Raw genomic sequence first — 22,183 nt, forward strand, 5'->3', positions numbered from 1 at the left:
AGACACAAGAAAAGGAAAGGAATGAAAAAAACAGTATAAATGAAAACTCCTACACCCTATATGTAGCAAAATAAGAAGAGTTCTGGAAAAAGGAACATGCAAAAAAACAACAACAGGAAAAGCAATAAAGAAAACATCAGGGAGATAATTCTTGACTGGGGAGCTGGGACTTTGCGAATATCAATCTAACTTTGTATATAGCCAGGAAACACTGAATATGCCAGGAGGAGTTTATAAATAGCTGCACCCAAGATGCCATAGATCAAACCAAACAAGTGAAAACACCTGCGCAGAAGTAAAATAGCAAAGCAATGGAAAAGAAAGAGAAAAGCATTAGCAACAGTTGGATAGAGACAACACAAGCTGTGGTAAAGCAGAAAGGGAAACCGACCACACAGACATAGGTCACCAGATAAAGCTCCGGAGTCGAGCCATCACTACTCTCTTGGTCTACAGTCCACTTGTGAATTTCAGATTAATTTTGCTTCTTGTTACAAGTACAGTAGTAATGCTTACCAGTAGAATCCCATTTATGACCATTACTGAACGTTCTCTTTCCATGACCAGGAAGGATCAAGCCAAAAAGCTCAAGCCCAGAACAGACAATATTCACTGATTACATGCAATCTGTATATAACTATATTATGTTTTATAAAGAGCCTGAGCTGTGCCCCCTAACCGCCAGCTTGTGTTAATTCTGATGTTAATACCCCACCAAACAAAGCTGTTGTACAGTAAGTGATAGCAGTAAAACAGAAAAAAAAGTTAAAAATCTGTTTCCAGTATGACATGTAGTTCCAGATTAGTCGAGAGGTCATTGGTTTCCCCCTACTAGTCACCCCAGTGATCATGCTAACACTCATCTACGGGCTTGATAACATGAGTTGCAAAAGCCAAGTTTACTGGTGTCTGCAAGTCTTGCACATGAGATTTTCATCATCTCATGCCCGTGCGCAGTGATGGAAGGTGTACGTTACACAGCACAGTGACTGCACCAGCAGAATAGTGAGTGCAGCTCTGGAGTATAACACAGGATGTAACTCAAGATCAGTAATGTAATGTATGTACTCAGTGACTGCACCAGCAGAATAGTGAGTGCAGCTCTGGGGTATAATACACGATGTTACTCAGTATCAGTAATGTAATGTATGTACACAGTGACTGCAGCAGCAGAATAGTGAGTGCAGCTCTGGAGTATAATACAGGATGTAACTCAGGATCAGTAATGTAATGTATGTACACAGTGACTGCACCAGCAGAACAGTGAGTGCAGCTCTGGGGTATAATACAGGATGTAGCTCAAGATCAGTAATGTAATGTATGTACTCAGTGACTGCACCAGCAGAATAGTGAGTGCAGCTCTGGGGTATAATACAGGATGTAACTCAGTATCAGTAATGTAATGTATGTACACAGTGACTGCAGCAGCAGAATAGTGAGTGCAGCTCTGGAGTATAATACAGGATGTAACTCAGTATCAGTAATGTAATGTATGTATACAGTGACTGCACCAGCAGAATAGTGAGTGCAGCTCTGGAGACATTTATCTACAAATGTTAGGATGTATTAATTTGATATATTCCAAATATAATGTTATATTTTGATGTCTGTAGAATGTTACAATATTCATGTTAGCCTTATTGTCTCCATCTTTTCTCTTCTGTTTTACTGCTGGTTCTCCCTGATACATAATGACATTACATTCCAGCTGTTTCTGTGCTCGCTGGTATTTCTCCAGCTCACAATCATCGCAATAAGACAGCAGACATCCCGATCCCTGATAGTTCAGACACGCCTGATGTAATACTGAGGCTTTTACTGTCCTGCTCTTAGCCATTTCCATTTTATTTATCCCCTCCCCTCCGTGTTTTTATGGCATAATCTTATGAAGCCAACGCCCTGTTATAAAGTAAATCTGAACACAGACATCACCGTAAAGTACTTGTTTGCAGATCATCCTCCGGGAACTCCAAAGTCATGAAAACCTCATGTCTCCTGTTCTTCTGCATCTTATGGAGCATCTCATCTACAGGTGGGTACCTAGACGGGGGGATGATGGAGTGAAGTGACCTCAATGGTCCACAGCTATTATATATTATTTGTATTTGTTTTGTAAAATGCAGAAAAAGTCTTCAATACATTTATATAAAATCCTAATAATAATAATAATAATAATAATAATAATCATTGCAGTTTTTATTTTCATGGTTTGCATCTATGTCTTTATTAAATACATTGAAAAGGGTAATATAAAAAAAATAAACATATGTTGCATTTTTTAATTCAAATCCATTCAATTTATGAATTTTCTTTTTCTTAAACCAAATCAAATTTGTTTAGAATTTATGCAAAAAAAAATCAGGCAAATCCAATTTTTTTTTTTGCAATTCAATTTGCACAAATCCAGCAAGATGAGTTTAAAGTATTAATCTTACATCAGCCCAACTTCTTGGTTGCCATTCGTTTAGATTTTGGGGGGCAGAGAAGGGGTTAAGAAATGTTTTGGTTACGTTCACCTCTGCAAAGTACTCCTCAAACCTGTCATGACTCAGCCGCTGTAATGGGGTCTACTGTGCTGTAGTACCTCTTTAGGTACCACCCCGTGTTTCAGGAGGTCCACTCTGTTTTGGCTGGATTCTGAATGAAGGACGCTGGCTGGAATTCCTTGGTTACATGGGTGCATATAAAATCTCACTGCTTCTCCACGTATTTCCTGTCTAACAACACTTTATTCACAGCACATAGAATATATAACACAGATACAGAGGGCAGGCCAATAGAAAAACAGCAGGCCAGACATACATTACAATAGCCGCAGGTGGCCGGAGCCTGACGATATTTACTGTGGGAATTACAAAGGTGGGGGAGGTCAGAAGGAGAATATCTTGTCCAGAGGCGCAGCCTGTGGACTGATGCATTTCACATGGAACCTATTATACATACATATACTGCATAACATATTCTTGGTGCTGAGGGGTTCTGTAACAGCCGCTCCTTCTGCTTCTTTTTGTTCGGGATCCTAAGCACCTTGCTGCCTTGTGTGCAAGCAAGAAATGTGGTCGAGGAGTGTTACATCCTTTGTGACTATGTGGAATGCGACGTACATTATTGACACGCCCCATGTAACAGCGTAAGGATTGGTTAATGGTGGCGGATGACATGGAGGAGGAAGAAGGATGACGAATTAAATGCAGTCGCGAGTGGTGGTCGGTCAGGTATGAGGAGGACCAAAGAGAGGTGAGACTGATAGCTTATAATTTTTACCCTGGGAAACCTCTTTCAGTGCTTCTTAGAGATTTCTTTATCAATCTTCAAGATTATAGGGGTGTTCTTTCCTTACACAAATGATATGACATAAATAATTCACATCTTACAGATCCTTCTACTAGGAACCACTTCGATCTCGAGAACGGAGCACAGTTGCGTCCCGTTCTTGGATGGATAGTTGGCCGTGCTTTTGCAACTCTCTTTAGAAGCTTTGAAACGTAATGGAGATGCCTTCAAAAGAATAGCAGAAGACCCACATTCATTTCCAAATTGTTTTTAAGGGAGTTGTATCATGTCTCGCAATGTAGACTTTAAGACAAAGTCCATTTTAAACAAAGTATTTTTGGCAACAAGGAGACATTGAGTTGGAGTTTTTCCAAGGTATGATTCTTAAAATACTCATGAATTGGTGATGCGTCAAAAAAGTAGTGCAGACCATTACCAGGAAAGCAGAAAGGAAGTGACAGGCCTAAAGATGAGCTATGAACAATGTCTGAACTAAGCAGAACCATAAGTATTAGCACAGGTACCAGGTTTTCCTTCCAAGCAACAAGGCAAGAACATAATCAGGGACCGGAGTAGTACTACGGGTATCAGCAATTATTTTCCAAGGACAAGACTGTAGTCAGGAAATTTGGCCAAAGTCAAAAAGGAGAGCAATTAACAATCGCAACAAATCAGAAAATCTGTTGCATTTGGCCTGATGACATTTTCTGCTGCAGGCTGCTGCAGCAACCTGAAGCCACTGTGTGCAGAAAACATTAACGGAGTACTACCACAGATATCGGGAATGGTTTTCCAAGGACAAGACTGTAGTCAGGAAACTTGGCCAAAGACAAAAAGAGGAGCAATTAACAATCCCAACAAATCAGAAAATGAGTTGCATTTGGCCTGATGACTTCTTCTGCTGCAGGCTGCTTTAGCAACCTGAAGCCACTGTGTGCAGGAAACATTAAAGGAGTACTCCCAAAGGTATTGGCTATGGTTTTCCAAGGACAAGGCTGTCGTCAGGAAACTTGGCCAAAGTAAAAAAGAGGAGTAATTAACAATCCCAAGAAATCAGAAAATGTGTTCCAGTTGGCCTGATGACATCTTCTGCTGCAGGCTGCTTTAGCAACCTGAAGCCACTGTGTGCAGGAAACATTAACGGAGTAGTACTACAGTTATCGGGAATGGTTTTCCAAGGACAAGACTGTTGTCAGGAAAATTGGCCAAAATCAGAAAGAAGAGTAATTAACAATCCAAACAAATCAGAAAAGGTGTTGCGTTTGGCCTGATGACTTCTTCTGCTGCAGGCTGCTTTAGCAACCTGAAGCCACTGTGTGAAGGAAACATTAACGCCTTGGTGTTAACCTATAAGATAGCAGTGAAGATAAGCCAAATGAGAAGAAGCATCTTGTTGACTGGTGACCATTGGAATGAGTTGTGAAGGGATATGCAACTTGTCAGAGATTGCCACATGGCAATGAGCTGATTGGTGTTAGTCCAGTCATCTAAGTAGACATTACCTCTTCAGGGAAAATTGACTCCTGATTTTCTAAATATTCTTTTGTCATTTTTTCCCGGTATTACTCTCATCATGCACAGATTTTTTCCTCTTCAGGGAGCTCTCTCCTATGTTTTGTTTGTAGCCCACGGGATGAATAAACTGCCAGGGAAAACAAATTGATGTCTACTCATCACAAACTATAGCACCTAAGCTAAATCACTACTCACTAATGCAACCCCAAAGATATTTAGAATTAATTTGCAGAATAGAGGCCTTTGTCAACTAGTTTGACATTTTCTGCAATCACCCGATTGACTGTATGTAAGAATTTTCTCCAAGTTGTGTTTTCTCAAATGTGTGACTCTCTTGTTTTAGATGTGCCGATGTCATGTGTAAAGTGCGCGGGACAAAATGAAAACTCCTGTCATGGAATTGCACAGAAATGTTCATCAGCCAAAGATGAGTGCATCTCACTGCTTGAAGTAACCAGAATAGGTGAGTTAAGAGTCCAATTACAACTGGTAAATTTGCAGTCATGCGTGTAAATCTGTATGTGTGTGTATGTTTGTGTGGTGTATATGTGCAGCATGTATTAATGTGTTGCTGTATGCATTTATATGTGTACAACATACATATGTTTGAAACTATTTATGTGTGTATGCAGTTATGTGTTTGTATGTATTCATATGTGAATATATTGATTTATGTGTGTAAGTGTCATAAGTGTGTCATGTCTTCCTGGGAGATCTGGGGTTAGAAGATTGTGAATAGCAAATCTTCCATTTAGCCTGTGTGTTTGTGTGCAATATTAAATGGATTTGGTTTCCTTTGGTGCTGAAGAGGTTAATAACCCTTTCTAAGCTGGTCAGAAACCAGAAGCTCCATTTCAGCTGCTTCTGATCTGTTCATTTCCTCTCCCTATAAAATCTGGCTAGACCCTCTCTGTCTTGCCAGTGAAAGCTTTGCTTCCTAGCTCCTTGGAGATGCTCTGCTGAATTGGAGATTGTAGTTGCTACTGGAGATTGTTGAGTGCTGTTTTTGGGTGTATGCTTTCCTTATTGTCCTATTTCCAGCTAGTATGTACATTCATATCCTTCCCTATAGACCTCCTGACTTTTGTTGAGAGTTTACTGTATATGTTTGTTGCTTTTTGTTACCCTTGGTTACCCTTGGTTCTGTTTCTTGTTTACCTTACATTCCTGTCCCATTCCTCATAGGGTGGAGAAAGGGACAGATCAAGGTTTAATGTGGGCATAGTAAGGTTGGAGACTCAGGCTTCTCTACCTTCAAGAGTACCCCTGGGAAAGGGATAGTTAGAGTCCCAGTTCCAGGGACAGTTTGAGGCCGCCCTTCCTTACCGAAGACTTCACAGCGTGACAGTAAGTATATATTTACATACATAGTCAGACTAGGGTGTCAAGGGCCCGCCAGTAACATCAACTTCAGGGGCTTACCGTTTAGCTACAAGCAAATATGACTTTTTCCTCATTCACATATTTATAAAGCAAGGAACTGGGTAGAGTGTTAAATGAATAAGATGCTGCCTTTGTCTGTACATAGTGAATTAAGTGTATTGTGCCAAGTGCTGCTCATATAAGACGGTAAAAGGGTTGTGGCCCACTCCTGCACTGGGGCTCACCAGAGAATTATCCTATTCTCCTGTGGGCCAGTCCAAGCCTGTTTATATATGTGTATTTATGAATGTATTTTTGTGTGTGTGTATGTATATATTTATTATTATTATCATTATTAATATTATTTATTTAGCACCATTGATTCCATGGTGCTGTACATGAGAAGGGGTTACATACAAATTATAGATATCATCTATAGTAAACAAACTAACAATGACTGACTGGTACAGAGTGGTGAGGACCCTGCCCTTGTGGGCTTACATTCTACAGGATTATAGGGAAGGAGACAATAGGTCGGGGGTTACAGCAGCTCCGATGGTGTTGAGCTGGCGGTGTGGTCATTGCAGGTTGTAAGCTTTTTAGAAGAGGTGGGATTTCAGGTTCTGTCTGAAGAATCCAAGTGTTGTGGATAACCGGATGTGTTGGGGCACAGAATTCCAGAGAATGGAGGATATTCAGGAGCAATCTTGGAGGCGATTGGGTGAGTTAAACACAAGCATAGAGTCTAAATCACGTGAAGTAATCTCCTCTACTCCTCCTTGGTCAGAACTCATCTGTAATACTGTGTCCAGTTCTGGGCTCCACATTATAAAAAAGACATTGAAAAACTAGGGAAACCTCAGAGAAGAGCTACCAGGATGGTGAGTGTATTACAAAGTACGTCCTACGAGGAATGTTTAAAGAATCTGGGAATTAGCTTGTAAAAAAGAAGGATAAGAGGAGACATAATAGCTGTCTACAAATATCTGAAGGGCTGTCACAGTGTAGAGGGATCATCATTATTCTCATTTGCACATGGAAACATGAGAAGCAACGGAATGAAACTGAAAGCGAGAAGATACCGATTAGATAATAAAAAATACTTTTTGACAGTGAGGTCAATCAACGAGTGGAACAGGCGGCCACGAGAGATGGTGAGTTCTCCTTTAATGGAAGTCTTCAGACAGAGGCTGGACAGAAATCTGTCTGAGATAGTTTAGTGACTCCTGCATTGAGCAGGGGGTTGGACCAGATGACCCAGGAGGTCCCTTCCAACACCAAAACTCTAGGATTCTATGATTTTTATGATTCTAAGAAAGAGATACATAGTGCATAAGTGTATTGTGTTTCTTTTGTGCGTATGTTTATAGTGTATATACTGTATGTATATTGTGTGCATAGTGTATATATGTACAGTGCCTTGCGAAAGTATTCGGCTCCCTGGAACTTTTCAACCTTTTCCCACATATCATTCTTCAAACATAAAGATACCAAATGTAAATTTTTGGTGAAGAATCAACAACAAGTGGAACACAATTGTGAAGTTGAACGAAATTTATTGCTTATTTTACATTTTTGTGGAAATTCAAAAACTGAAAAGTGGGGCATGCAATATTATTCAGCCCCTTTAATTTAACCCTTCGTCACATACAACTGATCTGACAGGCGCTTCTCTTTTACTTTCATTTCTCCTTCCTCACCAGATTGTGAGGAAAGCCTTCCCTCCAGGTAGTCTCCTGTCTCTTGAAGGTCTGTGAAACCTGATATCACAGTTGGATTTCAGAGCTTCAGGGGAGAGGATATAGCTGCACAGATCTCTCAGGCTCATTGTATGTGAATACGTCACATTCAGTAAGGTTGGTATTTTATGTTTTTATTCATCACAATAGTTTATTTAGCTTGTTTTATGAATGTATAGCACAAAATGTGAGGATATTTCATAGAAATAAGGGAGATTTTATAAAAGAAAGTGTGCTGCTCAGGCATATACAGTAGTTCCCTAACATATTCCTTCTCTTGCTTCAGATTATCTGCTGAAATGGAGAGGAAAATGTACAATTTATCCAAACAACTTGATGTTGAGGAAGTAACAAACATGCTGTTAGATGATAGAGACCTCACACTGAATGAGGATTTAGGAGAGGAAAGTGAGATTGATTCTCATGATGAGGTGGAAGAATGTGTCCTGGATTCTGAAACAGAGCAAGATGGTGACAGTGGTGAGGATGAAGAAGTTGGATCATATTATATTGGAAAAGATAAAAATACTAAATGGAACAAGAAGCCATTCCAGAAAAAACGTAGGGAACCTTTAAACATTATTACTCACCTTCCTGCAGTAATAGGAACTGCACGTAATGCAAAAACTGCAGTTGAATGCTGGAACAGTATATTTACAGATGACATTCTGGACTCTATTGTCACATATACCAACCAATATATAGACATTATAAAGGACAAGTACATCTGCAACAGAACCATCAAGCCCACAGATGAAATAGAACTACGTGCTTTTTTTGGATTACTGTACCTTGCAGGAGCTTATAGGGCAAATAGACAAAGTTTGGAGGAACTTTGGGGTAAAGATGGGGATGGAGTTGAAAAATTTAGCCTTGTTATGTCCATAAACAGATTCAAGATTCTAATTCGTTGCCTTCGGTTTGACGACAGAACTACCCGAACCGAACGCAAAACACATGACCGACTTGCTCCAATTCATGATATATTTCAAAGATTTGTTGTAAACTGTAAACAAAGTTATTATCCTGGAGAGAATCTCACTATTGACGAAATGCTCCCTGGTTTTCGTGGTAGATGTGCCTTTCGTCAATATATTCCATCAAAGCCAAACAAATATGGAATAAAAATTTATGCCCTTGTTGATGCCAGTAAGACCTACACTTACAACCTGGAAGTTTATGCAGGAAAACAACCAGAAGGTCCTTACTGTGTGAGCAACAAACCCATTGATGTTGTAAAAAGACTGGCTGAACCCTTATTTGGATCGGGTCGCAATATTACAGCTGACAATTGGTTTACAAGTTGTGATCTGATTGATTATCTGAAAATTCAGAAGCTGTCATATGTGGGAACTGTAAGAAAAAACAAAAGGGAATTGCCGCCACAGTTTGTAAGTGTGAAAGAGAGACAACAGTACAGCAGTATGTTTGCATTCCATAATGGAAAGGCTTTAGTTTCCTATGTACCACATGCCAAAAAATTCGTACTTCTTCTATCAACACTTCATGATGATGCTGCCATCGATCCTGGGACTGGGGCAGAAGAAAAACCAGAGATAATTACATTTTACAATGCCACCAAAGGGGGTGTGGATACAGCAGATCAGATGTGCTCCACTTTCAACGTCAGCAGAAACATCAAACGCTGGCCAATGGTCATATTTTTTGCTATGTTGAATTTGGGTGGTATAAATTCACAAGTGATTTATCTTGAAAACAAGCTTGAACCACTCCGTAGACGATTGTATCTGAAAAAATTGGCCCATGAACTAGTACTTGGAGAGCTACGCAGGAGAAGCGTGAAAACAATCGGTATCCCCTCTCGCCTTCAAGTTCAGCTCAAAAGGCTCCGCCCAGAAGATGATGGTGAAAAGTCACCATCTGCACCACCTCACAAAAGAAGGAGATGCACCACCTGCCAAACGGAAAGCGGAACCAGAAGGCTTTCAAATTATGAATGTCTCAAATGTCATAAAGCAATTTGCCTGACACATGCAAAAATGGTGTGTAATTCTTGCTATTTGCTCTGCAAGTGTGACTTTTCTGGGGAAACCTCAGCATCTACTTCTGATTGAATATGTTTTTAATAGTACTTAAGGTACCTTAAAATTAAGTTTGTGTTCAAAAATTTTCTTTGTACATTTTTTTGAGAGAGTCGAACTGGGGACTATTTGGCGGGAGTTTTGAAAAGTTAGTATTTCATAGTTATTAGTTTTATGTTAAGTAAATGTTTTTTTTTGCAACTGATTATGTGTAGTCTCTTTTATTACATCCCTATGAAGGTCACTGATCACTTTTAGAGCACTGAAATTGCAAACATTAGATATTATAGGTATTTTTCCAGCAGGCGCCTGACAGGCACATTGTATGTGAACTCGTTAGTCCGAATATTGTATGTGACGGAGGGTTAATATATTGTTGCACCACCTTTTGCTGCGATTACAAGTCGCTTAGGGTATGTCTCTATCAGTTTTGTACATCGAGAGACTGAAATTCTTGCCCATTCTTCCTTGGCAAACAGATCGAGCTCAGTGAGGTTTGATGGAGATCGTTTGTGAACAGCAGTTTTCAGGTCTTTCCACAGATTCTCGATTGGATTGAGGTCTAGACTCTGACTTGGCCATTCTAACACCTGGACACGTTTATTTGTGAACCATTTCTTTGTAGATTTTGCTTCATGTTTGGGATCATTGTCTTGTTGGAAGACAAATCTCCGTCCCAGTCTCAGATCTTTTGCAGACTCCAACAGGTTTTCTTCAAGAATGGTCCTGTATTTGGCTCCATCCATCTTCCCATCAATTTTAACCATCTTCCCTGTCCCTGCTGAAGAAAAGCAGGCCCAAACCATGATGCTGCCACCACCATGTTTGACAGTGGGGATGGTGTGTTCAGGGTGATGAGCTGTGTTGCCTTTACGCCAAACATATCGTTTGGCATTGCTGCCAAAAAGTTTGATTTTGGTTTCATCTGACCAGAGCACCTTCTTCCACATGTTTAGTGTGTCTCCCAGGTGGCTTGCTGCAATCTTTAAACGACACTTTTTATGGATATCTTTGAAAAATGGCTTTCTTCTTGCCACTCTTCCATAAAGGCCAGATTTGTGCAGTATATGACTGATTGTTGTCCTAGGGACAGACTGTCCCACCTCAGCTGTAGATCTCTGCAGTTCATCCAGAGTGATCATGGGCCTCTTGGCTGCATCTCTGATCAGTCTTCTCCTTGTTTGAGATGAAAGTTTAGAGGGACGGCCGGGCCTTGGTAGATTTGCAGTGGTATGATACTCCTTCCATTTCAATATGATCGCTTGCACAGTGCTCCTTGGGATGTTTAAAGGTTTGGAAATCATTTTGGCTTTAAACTTCTCCACAACAGTATCACAGACCTGCCTGTTGTGTTCCTTGGTCTTCATGATGCTCTCTGTGCTTCAAACAGAACCCTGAGACTATTACAGAGCAGGTGCATTTATACGGAGACTTGATTACACACATGTGGATTATATCTATCACCATCAGGCATTTAGGACAACACTGGATCATTCAGAGATCCACAACGAACTTCTGGAGGGAGTTTGCTGCACTGAAAGTAAAGGGGCCGAATAATATTGCACGCCCCACTTTTCAGTTTTTGTATATCCACAAAAATTTAAAATGACCAATAAATTTCGTTCAACTTCACAATTGTGTTCCATGTGTTGTTGATTATTCACCAAACATTTACAATTGGTATCTTTATGTTTGAAGCAGGATATGTGAGAAAAGATTGAAAAGTTCCAGGGAGCCGAATACTTTTGCAAGGCACTGTATGTTGTTTGCATAGTGTATATATATGTTTTCTGCATAATATATTTATTATGTATTTACCGTATATATTCAAGTATAAGCCGAGACCTCTAATTTTGCCACATAAGGCTGGCGTCACACTAGCGAGTTTTACGGACGTATGAGCGCATAAACTACGTCCGTAAAATACGCATTACACACGGCCCAATGAATCTCTATGGCCCAGCTCCTATCTGCCGTATATTACGCATCCGTAATATACGGTCTTGTACGGCCGTAGAAAATCGCAGCATGCTGCGTTTGTCACCGTATTGCGCAAAAAAATCGCCAATGAAAGTCTATGGGGGCGAGAAAAATATGGATTCCACACGGAACAGCAGTGTGACTTGCGAGAAATACGCATCGGTGTTAGTGAAAAGCCGGTAATTCAATTGCCGGCTTTTCATTTCTCCTTCACAAACCCGACATGATATGAGACATGGTTTACATACAGTAAACCATCTCATATCCCTTTTTTTTTGCATATTCCACACTACTAATGTTAGTAGTGTGTATGTGCAAAATTTGGGCGCTGTAGCTTGTAAAATAAAGAATTAAATGGCGGAAAAAATTGACGTGGGCTCCCGCGCAATTTTCTCCGCCAGAGTGGTAAAGCCAGTGACTGAGGGCAGATATTAATAGCCAGGAGAGGGTCCATGGTTATTGGCCCCCCTGGCTAAAAACATCTGCCCCCAGCCACCCCAGAAAAGGCACATCTGGAAGATGCGCCTATTCTGGCACTTGGCCACTCTCTTCCCATTCCTGTGTAGCGGTGGGATATGGGGTAATGAAGGGTTAATGTCACCTTGCTATTGTAAGGTGACATTAAGCCAGATTAATAATGGAGAGGCGTCAATTATGACACCTATCCATTATTAATCCAATTGTATGAAAGGGTTAAAAAAACACACACATTATTAAAAAGTATCTTAATGAAATAAACACACAGGTTGTTTTAATATTTTATTGCTCTCTCAATCCACCTGAAGACCCTCGCTCTGAAAAATAATAAACCAACAATATACATACCTTCCGATGATCTGTCACATCCCACGAAGTAAATCCATCTGAAGGGGTTAAATCATTTTACAGCTAGGAGCTGTGCTAATGCACTCGCTCGTGCCTGTAAACCCCCGGGTACTGAAAGGAAAGCTGGGTGATCTGTAGTTACCTTGAGTTGTGGTGAGGCGCCCTCTGCTTGATGTCCTCATGAACTGGAGCCTTGGAAAAGTTCCCACGCTCGGGTTCATATGAGGACATCCAGCAGAGGGCGCATCACCACAACTCAAGGTAACTACAGATCACCCAGCTTTCCTTTCAGTACCCGGGGGTTTACAGGCACGAGCGAGTGCATTAGCACAGCTCCTGGCTGTAAAATGATTTAACCCCTTCAGATGGATTTACTTTGTGGGACATAACGACGGAAGGTATGGAATATTGTTGTTTGTTTTTTTAACTTTGTTTCAGGACGATGGTCTTCAGATGGATTAAGAGTCTAATAAAATATTACAACAACATGTGTCTTTATTTCATTAAAATACTTTGTAATCATGTGTGTGTGTTTTATTAACCATTTAGTACTATTGGATTAATAATGGATAGGTGTCATAATTGACGCCTCTCCATTATTAATCTGGCTTAATGTCACCTTACAATAGCAAGGTGACATTAACCCTTCATTACCACATATCCCACCGCTACACGGGAGTGGGAAGAGAGTGACCAAGTGCCAGAATAGGCGCATCTTCCAGATGTGCCGTTTCTGGGGTGGCTGGGGGCAGATGTTTTTAGCCAGGGGGGGGGCAATAGCCATGGACCCTCTCTAGGCTATTAATATCTGCCCTCAGTCACTGGCTTTACCACTCTGGCGGAGAAAATTGCGCGGGAGCCCACACCAATTTTTTCCGCGATTTAACCCTTTATTTTACAAGCTACAGTGCCCAAATTTTGCACATACACACTACTAACATTACTAGTGTGGAATATGCAAAAAAAAAGGGATGTGAGATGGTTTACTGTATGTAAACCATGTCTCATATCATGTCGGGTTTGGGAAGGAGAAATGAAAAGCCGGCAATTGAATTTTACCGGCTTTTCACATATATCGCGCTGAATTAAATATAAATACAGAATATATATATATGTGTCTCAATTACATATATATATATATATACACTCACCGGCCACTTTATTAGGTACACCTGTCCAACTTCTTGTTAACACTTAATTTCTAATCAGCCAATCACATGGCGGCAACTCAGTGCATTTAGGCATGTAGACATGGTCAAGACAATCTCCTGCAGTTCAAACCGAGCATCAGTATGGGGAAGAAAGGTGATTTGAGTGCTTTTGAACGTGGCATGGTTGTTGGTGCCAGAAGGGCTGGTCTGAGTATTTCAGAAACTGCTGATCTACTGGGATTTTCACGCACAACCATCTCTAGGGTTTACAGAGAATGGTCCGAAAAAGAAAAAAAATCCAGTGAGCGGCAGTTCTGTGGGCGGAAATGCCTTGTTGATGCCAGAGGTCAGAGGAGAATGGGCAGACTGGTTCGAGCTGATAGAAAGGCAACAGTGACTCAAATCGCCACCCGTTACAACCAAGGTAGGCCTAAGAGCATCTCTGAACGCACAGTGCGTCGAACTTTGAGGCAGATGAGCTACAGCAGCAGAAGACCACACCGGGTACCACTCCTTTCAGCTAAGAACAGGAAACTGAGGCTACAATTTGTACAAGCTCATCGAAATTGGACAGTAGAAGATTGGAAAAACGTTGCTTGGTCTGATGAGTCTCGATTTCTGCTGCGACATTCGGATGGTAGGGTCAGAATTTGGCGTAAACAACATGAAAGCATGGATCCATCCTGCCTTGTATGGAGCATCTTTGGGATGTGCAGCCGACAAATCTGCGGCAACTGTGTGATGCCATCATGTCAATATGGACCAAAATCTCTGAGGAATGCTTCCAGCACCTTGTTGAATCTATGCCACGAAGAATTGAGGCAGTTCTGAAGGCAAAAGGGGGTCCAACCCGTTACTAGCATGGTGTACCTAATAAAGTGGCCGGTGAGTGTATATATATATATACTGTATATATGTTTTAATGAACATTTGAGCACATAAATCCATTAGATGTCGGTTTTGCAAGCCTTCGAGAAAATATCGCAGTATGGATGCCATACGGATTACATACGGAGGATGCCATGCGCAAAATACACTGCCACACCCTGCCTACGGATGACATACGGATCACTATTTTGGGAACATTTCTCCGTATTACGGCCGTATTACAGCCGTAAAAAACGGACCGTATTGTCTGACGCTGAGTGTGACGCTGGACTAAAACTGGGAAAACTTAATGACTGGAGTATAAACCTAGGGTGGAAAATGCTGCAGCTACCAGTAAGTGGCAAAAATAAAAATAGATACCAATAAAAGTAAAATTAATTGAGATATCAGTAGGTTAAGTGTTTTTGAATATCCTTATTGAATCAGGTGCCCATATAATTCTCCACAGAGTTCATGATGGGCCTCATAAGATGCTCCACATTAAAATATGCCCCATATAATGCTGCACAAATGCTGATTATGGCCCCATAAGATGCTCCATAGAAACATTTGCCCTGTATAATGCTCCACAAATGCTGATTATGGCCGCATAAGATGCTCCATAGAAATATTTGCCCCATATAATGCTGCACAAATGCTGATTATGGCCCCCTAAGATGCTCCATAGACTATTATGCCCCATATGCTGTTGCTGCGATTAAAAAAAAAAAATGACATACTCACCTCTCGTCGCTCAGGCTCCCGGCACTTGCTATAGTCACCTGTCCGCATTCCACCGCCTGGCGCCGCTGTGTCTACCGCGTCCTCTGCACTGACTGTTTAGGCAGAGGGCTTGAGCATCACTGCAGAGGACACGGAAGATGGAGCGGCGCCCGACGGTGGAACGAGTACAGGTGAATATCGCTCACTGCCACAGTCATACTCACCTGCTCCTGACGAGGTCCCTGCACGTCCTTGGTTCTCCGGGTGCTGGCAGCTTCTTCCAGTGTTGAGCGGTCACATGGTACCGCTCATTACAGTAATGAATATGCGGCTCCACCCCTATTGGAGAGGAGTCTGGTCCATATTCATTACTGTAATGAGTGGTACCACGTCAATACAGGATGAAGCTGTCAGCGCCCGGAGAACCAGGGACATGTAGGGACCGCACCAGGAGCAGGTGAGTATGATTAGACAGCTGCTGCTCCCCCTCCCCTGCCAACCCCTGGGAATGACTCGAGTATAAGCCGAGAGGGACAATTTCAGCCTAAAAAAATGAGCTAAAATTCTCGGCTTATACTCGAGTATATACGGTATGTATGCTGTGTGTATAGTGTACATGTGTATGCTGTGTGCATAGTTTATATACAGTGGGGCAAAAAAGTATTTAGTCAGTCAGCAATAGTGCAAGTTCCACCACTTAAAAAGATGAGAGGCGTCTGTAATTTACATCATAGGTAGACCTCAACTATGGGAGACAAACCGAGAAAAAAAAATCCCGAAAATCACATTGTCTGTTTTTTTAGCATTTTATTTGCATATTATGGTGGAAAATAAGTATTTGGTCAGAAACAAAATTTCATCTCAATACTTTGTAATATATCCTTTGTTGGCAATGACAGAGGTCAAACGTTTTCTGTAAGTCTTCACAAGGTTGCCACACACTGTTGTTGGTATGTTGGCCCATTCCTCCATGGAGATCTCCTCTAGAGCAGTGATGTTTTTGGCTTTTCGCTTGGCAACACGGACTTTCAACTCCCTCCAAAGGTTTTCTATAGGGTTGAGATCTGGAGACTGGCTAGGCCACTCCAGGACCTTGAAATGCTTCTTACGAAGCCACTCTTTCGTTGCCCTGGCGGTGTGCTTTGGATCATTGTCATGTTGAAAGACCCAGCCACTTTTCATCTTCAATGCCCTTACTGATGGAAGGAGGTTTGCACTCAAAATCTCACAATACATGGCCCCATTCATTCTTTCATGTACCCGGATCAGTCGTCCTGGCCCCTTTGCAGAGAAACAGCCCCAAAGCATGATGTTTCCACCACCATGCTTTACAGTAGGTATGGTGTTTGATGGATGCAACTCAGTATTCTTTTTCCTCCAAACACGACAAGTTGTGTTTCTACCAAACAGTTCCAGTTTGGTTTCATCAGACCATAGGACATTCTCCCAAAACTCCTCTGGATCATCCAAATGCTCTCTAGCAAACTTCAGACGGGCCCGGACATGTACTGGCTTAAGCAGTGGGACACGTCTGGCACTGCAGGATCTGAGTCCATGGTGGCGTAGTGTGTTACTTATGGTAGGCCTTGTTACATTGGTCCCAGCTCTCTGCAGTTCATTCACTAGGTCCCCCCGCGTGGTTCTGGGATTTTTGCTCACCGTTCTTGTGATCATTCTGACCCCACGGGGTGGGATTTTGCGTGGAGCCCCAGATCGAGGGAGATTATCAGTGGTCTTGAATGTCTTCCATTTTCTAATTATTGCTCCCACTGTTGATTTCTTCACTCCAAGCTGGTTGGCTATTGCAGATTCAGTCTTCCCAGCCTGGTGCAGGGCTACAATTTTGTTTCTGGTGTCCTTTGACAGCTCTTTGGTCTTCACCATAGTGGAGTTTGGAGTCAGACTGTTTGAGGGTGTGCACAGGTGTCTTTTTATACTGATAACAAGTTTAAACAGGTGCCATTACTACAGGTAATGAGTGGAGGAAAGAGGAGACTCTTAAAGAAGAAGTTACAGGTCTGTGAGAGCCAGAAATCTTGATTGTTTGTTTCTGACCAAATACTTATTTTCCACCATAATATGCAAATAAAATGCAAAAAAAACAGACAATGTGATTTTCTGGATTTTTTTTTCTCAGTTTGTCTCCCATAGTTGAGGTCTACCTATGATGTAAATTACAGACGCCTCTCATCTTTTTAAGTGGTGGAACTTGCACTATTGCTGACTGACTAAATACTTTTTTGCCCCACTGTATGTATGTTGTATTTATACTGTATATATGTATGTTGTGTTTATAGTGTATGTATGTATGCTGTGTTCATAGTGTATATATGTATGTTGTACTTATAGTGTATTTATGTATGTTGTGTTTATAGTGTATACATAGAATAAATTTCGCTATAATAATAAAATCATAATAATATGTATGTTATGTATATATGTATGTTGTATTTATAGTGTATGTATGTGTGTTGTGTTCATAGTGTATATCTGTATGTTGTGTCATTGATGTTCATGTGTATGTTGTGTATTACATGCACCTGGGATTTCTCTTGGTAAAGTCTCCTCTATAAATTAAATGGTTTAAGATCAGGAGATCATTAAAAAGAAACAGGAAACATTTAAAAAAAAAAGGAAAGAAAGAACAGACATTACCAAGGATGGTACTAATCAGTGAGCTCTGACTTCCTGAAGGTAAGGACATCAGGCTGCGGATCTGGAGTCTAATTACAGTAGACACAACAACATGAAAAATTAAATTAATAGAAGGAACTTTTCTCATGGATGAAGATTAGTGACTGGTGAGCCAGCAGATGTTCGGATTTGTCGAGTTCAGCTGAACATTTCATAAAAGTTTGGTTCAGATAACAGAAAGGTAACTGAACCTGTGTAATAAATTTAAAAAATGACCTGCGGTCAGCTCTATTTTTGATAACCAGCGCAGGTAAAGCTGAAAGCTGTGGGCTGCAGCGACAGTGATTTTTCTGTCCTCTGCTCCTCAGCTCTCGGCCCCCCGTTCTGTAAATTTACGTGGTCTCTACTTTGTGGCTGAGTTGCTGCGATTCTTTCCGCTTCTCAATAATATCGCTCACAGGTGATGGAGCAAGATTTAGGAGGAAGAAACGTCATGAACGGACTTGGCTCATATTATAAGACCATGTTGGGGCCGAAATGTTGTAAACCTGAATGGGGAGTGGGGCGCCAAAGGAACTGAATGAAATACATGATTTCAATAATTAATGTTTTTATTTACATACATACAAGATTCTTTTCTTCAAATCAATTTTTATTTTTATATTTTACAAGGTCAAAGGGAAATTTCTTTCTTTATGAAATTCTGCGGTAACTGCTCACAGCAAAAGACGGGATTTGTTCGGTTTGACAAAGGTATCCTGAGGATTAATGTGACCTGCTGCAGCACTAACAAGTGCACTCCTATCAGCCCCACCAGTAAGTCATAGACGAGATGTCATTATGTAAGTTGCATGCATTATATGATACAAAATCTATAAACTTATTACTCTTCAGGTTAGGACTCACAGAGCTGCCTGGCTGCTCCAAAATAAAACTGCACTGACGCACGCACCGTTAATTCCAGAACCACTTTTTCTTTTCCTTTTTCACATAGTCCCCCTCATCCAATCAGCACCATAGCCCCCAGTATTTAAACCGACATGCCCCCTGCCCTGACACGCCTTCCAGAAAAGCATAGCGAAACACGCGTCGGGGTAGAGGGACGCCGGGAGATTTCCATGTGGCCAATATCAGGTACATTATGCCATTTTGGTACTAACTAATTTAGGCAATGTTATTACATCAGTGCAGCTAATATGTGTATATAGTGGCAGTATAGGACTTATTAAGGAACATGACATCTGACTCATAGTTATCCACTTGCTGACAAGCACATCAGTATAGCCATTATTAAAATAGGCACATGATGTTTTTTCAAGGATCTGTTTCTAATATTGTCAATATTTATTTCATATTTATGGATTTCATACACCCAAGAATTGTTTTGTAGTACACTTTGCACTGTATGCCAATTTATACATTGTCTTATTTCTACCTCATTTGTGGTCATTGTTTTGGAACACCCCATGACATTTAGGTCCCTCTTTCATTGGATCTAGTACCTTTTCAATTTGCATGTTTTAAAATTGTTTAATCAATCAAAATAATATTTTAATTTTAAAGCACCACGTTTCGGGATCATTTTCTACTTTTGGTCGCCAATATAGTGAATTATCAAGGCTTCAAAATAGTGCATTATTGTGTCCCAATACACCCATAGTGGGATTAGTCATAGAATAGAATCATTACTTTGTCTTATTAGTGATAAGGAGAAAATAACAGTAAGTTTTACTGTAGGCTGTAAAGCAAAACTCAATTTTGGAGTTAGAGCTTTACTGACATCTAGTGGTCAACATATGAATTGCAACTTTTTAAAATTATTTTAATATGAAAAGCTGATGATAAAATGTAACCCTTTTTTGTTTTCTTTTACTACAAGTTCCAACAGATAAAGTTTTCTCTAAAGATGAAAAAGTCAAGGGCAATGGGATTAGGTGTAAATCGTGCTTCGCTTCCAACGCTAGAAACTGTGATTGTAACGCCTATGTGAATTGTATTGCTGGGGAGACACGATGTATTTCACGCTATATGTCTGCTACAGGTCAGTTCTGCACAGATATTTATAATTATTGATACTTTGCTTTTTTAGATCATTATGATCAGGTTTTGCTTTGTATAATGTTGGAAGATGCACATTTCGGGAAATTAAAGGACACACACTGAAGCTTTTCCCATTTTTTCTCCATAGCGGGGCACGACCATGTTGCTACAATGCGAGGCTGCACCACCGCGGACATGTGTGAAGTCATCGAAACTTCAGAAATAGGCATGAAATTAAATACCACCCGGATAAAATCCAACTTTTCATGCTCGAATGAAAGTGACAGCGTCCACAGGAGTTTACTATTGCTTGTCTTTACTGCCGCCCTATTCTCCAAGTTTACGACAGCCACGTGATATCCGTCAGAATATGATGACTTTTGACTCTTAAAAGTATTAAAAATAGTATTATTGCAAATTTACACATTACTAGTAATGAGAAAATGTAACATTTTCTTCTCCACATATATGCAAAGCCTAATCTGCTTCTTTCTCCACTTAGGAGCCTCTTCTTCCACCCTTAAGAGCCACTTTCTCCAAATCCAGGATATAAATCATATAATGGTCAGAAATAGTGTTATTCATCATGGACACATTGGGCAGCTTATTTTGACAGGTGAACAACAAACCATTAAAACAATGGACAATGCACTATTACAGAATAACGTAACAACTATGAACGTACAACAACGTGTTCACACTCAGAAAATTCACAACAGACTTTCCATTGGAGAAATGAAGACACTGAAGTCAGTTGTAAAAGGGTTGAAACCATTTTCAAAGAAGAAATGTCTTCAAGGAATAGAAAAATAGCAACCAAATGTGAATGGGACGGACAATGAGGGCAGTCTAGGGTCATCCTGGTGAATACCTTTCCATGGTTAGCAAAAACCAGGTCAACATCTCCATATATACAGTAGTACGTAGGTAAAATGACCTGTAAGAACCTCGCTGACTGTATATACTGCATGCGAAGTAGTGGAGGTTACACTGGAATATTAATAAATATATAGAAAATGAGTAAGAACCTTGTGATGCCCTGTTATTTCTCCCACAGAAAAGGTGTAGGAGAAGGGAAAGAAAGAAAGAAAGAAAGAAAGAAAGAAAGAAAGAAAGAAAGAAAGAAAGAAAGAAAGAAAATGCATAGATAGATGGATAATAGATAGATAAATAGATAGATAATAGATAGATAGATAGATAGATAGATAGATAGATAGATAGATAGATAGATAGACAGATGATAGATAATAGATGATAGATAGATAGATAGATAGATAGATAGATAGATAGATAGATAGATAGATAGATAGATAGATAGATAGATAGATAGACAGATGATAGATAATAGATGATAGATAGATAGATAGATAGATAGATAGATAGATAGATAGATAGATAGATAGACAGATGATAGATAATAGATGATAGATAGATAGATAGATAGATAGATAGATAGATAGATAGATAGATAGATAGATAATAGATAGAAAGATAGATAATAGATAGATAGATAGATAATAGATAGATAGATAGATAGATAGATAGATAGATAGATAGATAGATAGATAGATAGATAATAGATAGATAGATAGATAGATAGATAGATAGATAGATAATAGATAGATAGATAGATAATAGATAGATAGTAAATAGATAGATAGATAATAGATAGATAATGAATAGATAGATAGTTGATAGATAATAGATAGATAGATGATAGATGATGATAGATAGATAGATAGATAGATAGATAGATAGATAGATAGACAGATAATAGATAGTTGATAGATAATAGATAGATAGATGATAGATAGATAGATAGATAATAGATAGAGAGATAGTAGATAGATAGATAATAGATAGATGATAGATAGATAGATAGATACATAGATAGATAGATAATAGATAGATAATAGATAGATACATAATAGATAGATAGATCGATAGATAGATAGATAGATGATAGATAGATAGATAGATAGATAGATAGATAGATACAGTAGATAGATAATAGATAATAGATAGATAGATA

General features: G+C 39.9%; 1 pseudogene across 1 annotated transcript; it reads left to right on the plus strand.

Moving 5' to 3' along the window:
- The first annotated feature begins 1,885 nt into the window (after positions 1 to 1,885).
- LOC143768713 (uncharacterized) lies at positions 1,886 to 21,287 on the plus strand (annotated as a pseudogene). The gene is made up of 5 exons (XR_013213997.1): positions 1,886 to 2,032; positions 5,132 to 5,251; positions 18,784 to 18,927; positions 19,991 to 20,152; positions 20,300 to 21,287. The product of XR_013213997.1 is annotated as an uncharacterized LOC143768713 (transcript).
- Positions 21,288 to 22,183: the final 896 nt, after the last annotated feature.

Source organism: Ranitomeya variabilis, chromosome 4 (genome assembly GCF_051348905.1).
Source record: "Ranitomeya variabilis isolate aRanVar5 chromosome 4, aRanVar5.hap1, whole genome shotgun sequence".
In the NCBI taxonomy this organism is placed as follows: domain Eukaryota; kingdom Metazoa; phylum Chordata; class Amphibia; order Anura; family Dendrobatidae; genus Ranitomeya; species Ranitomeya variabilis.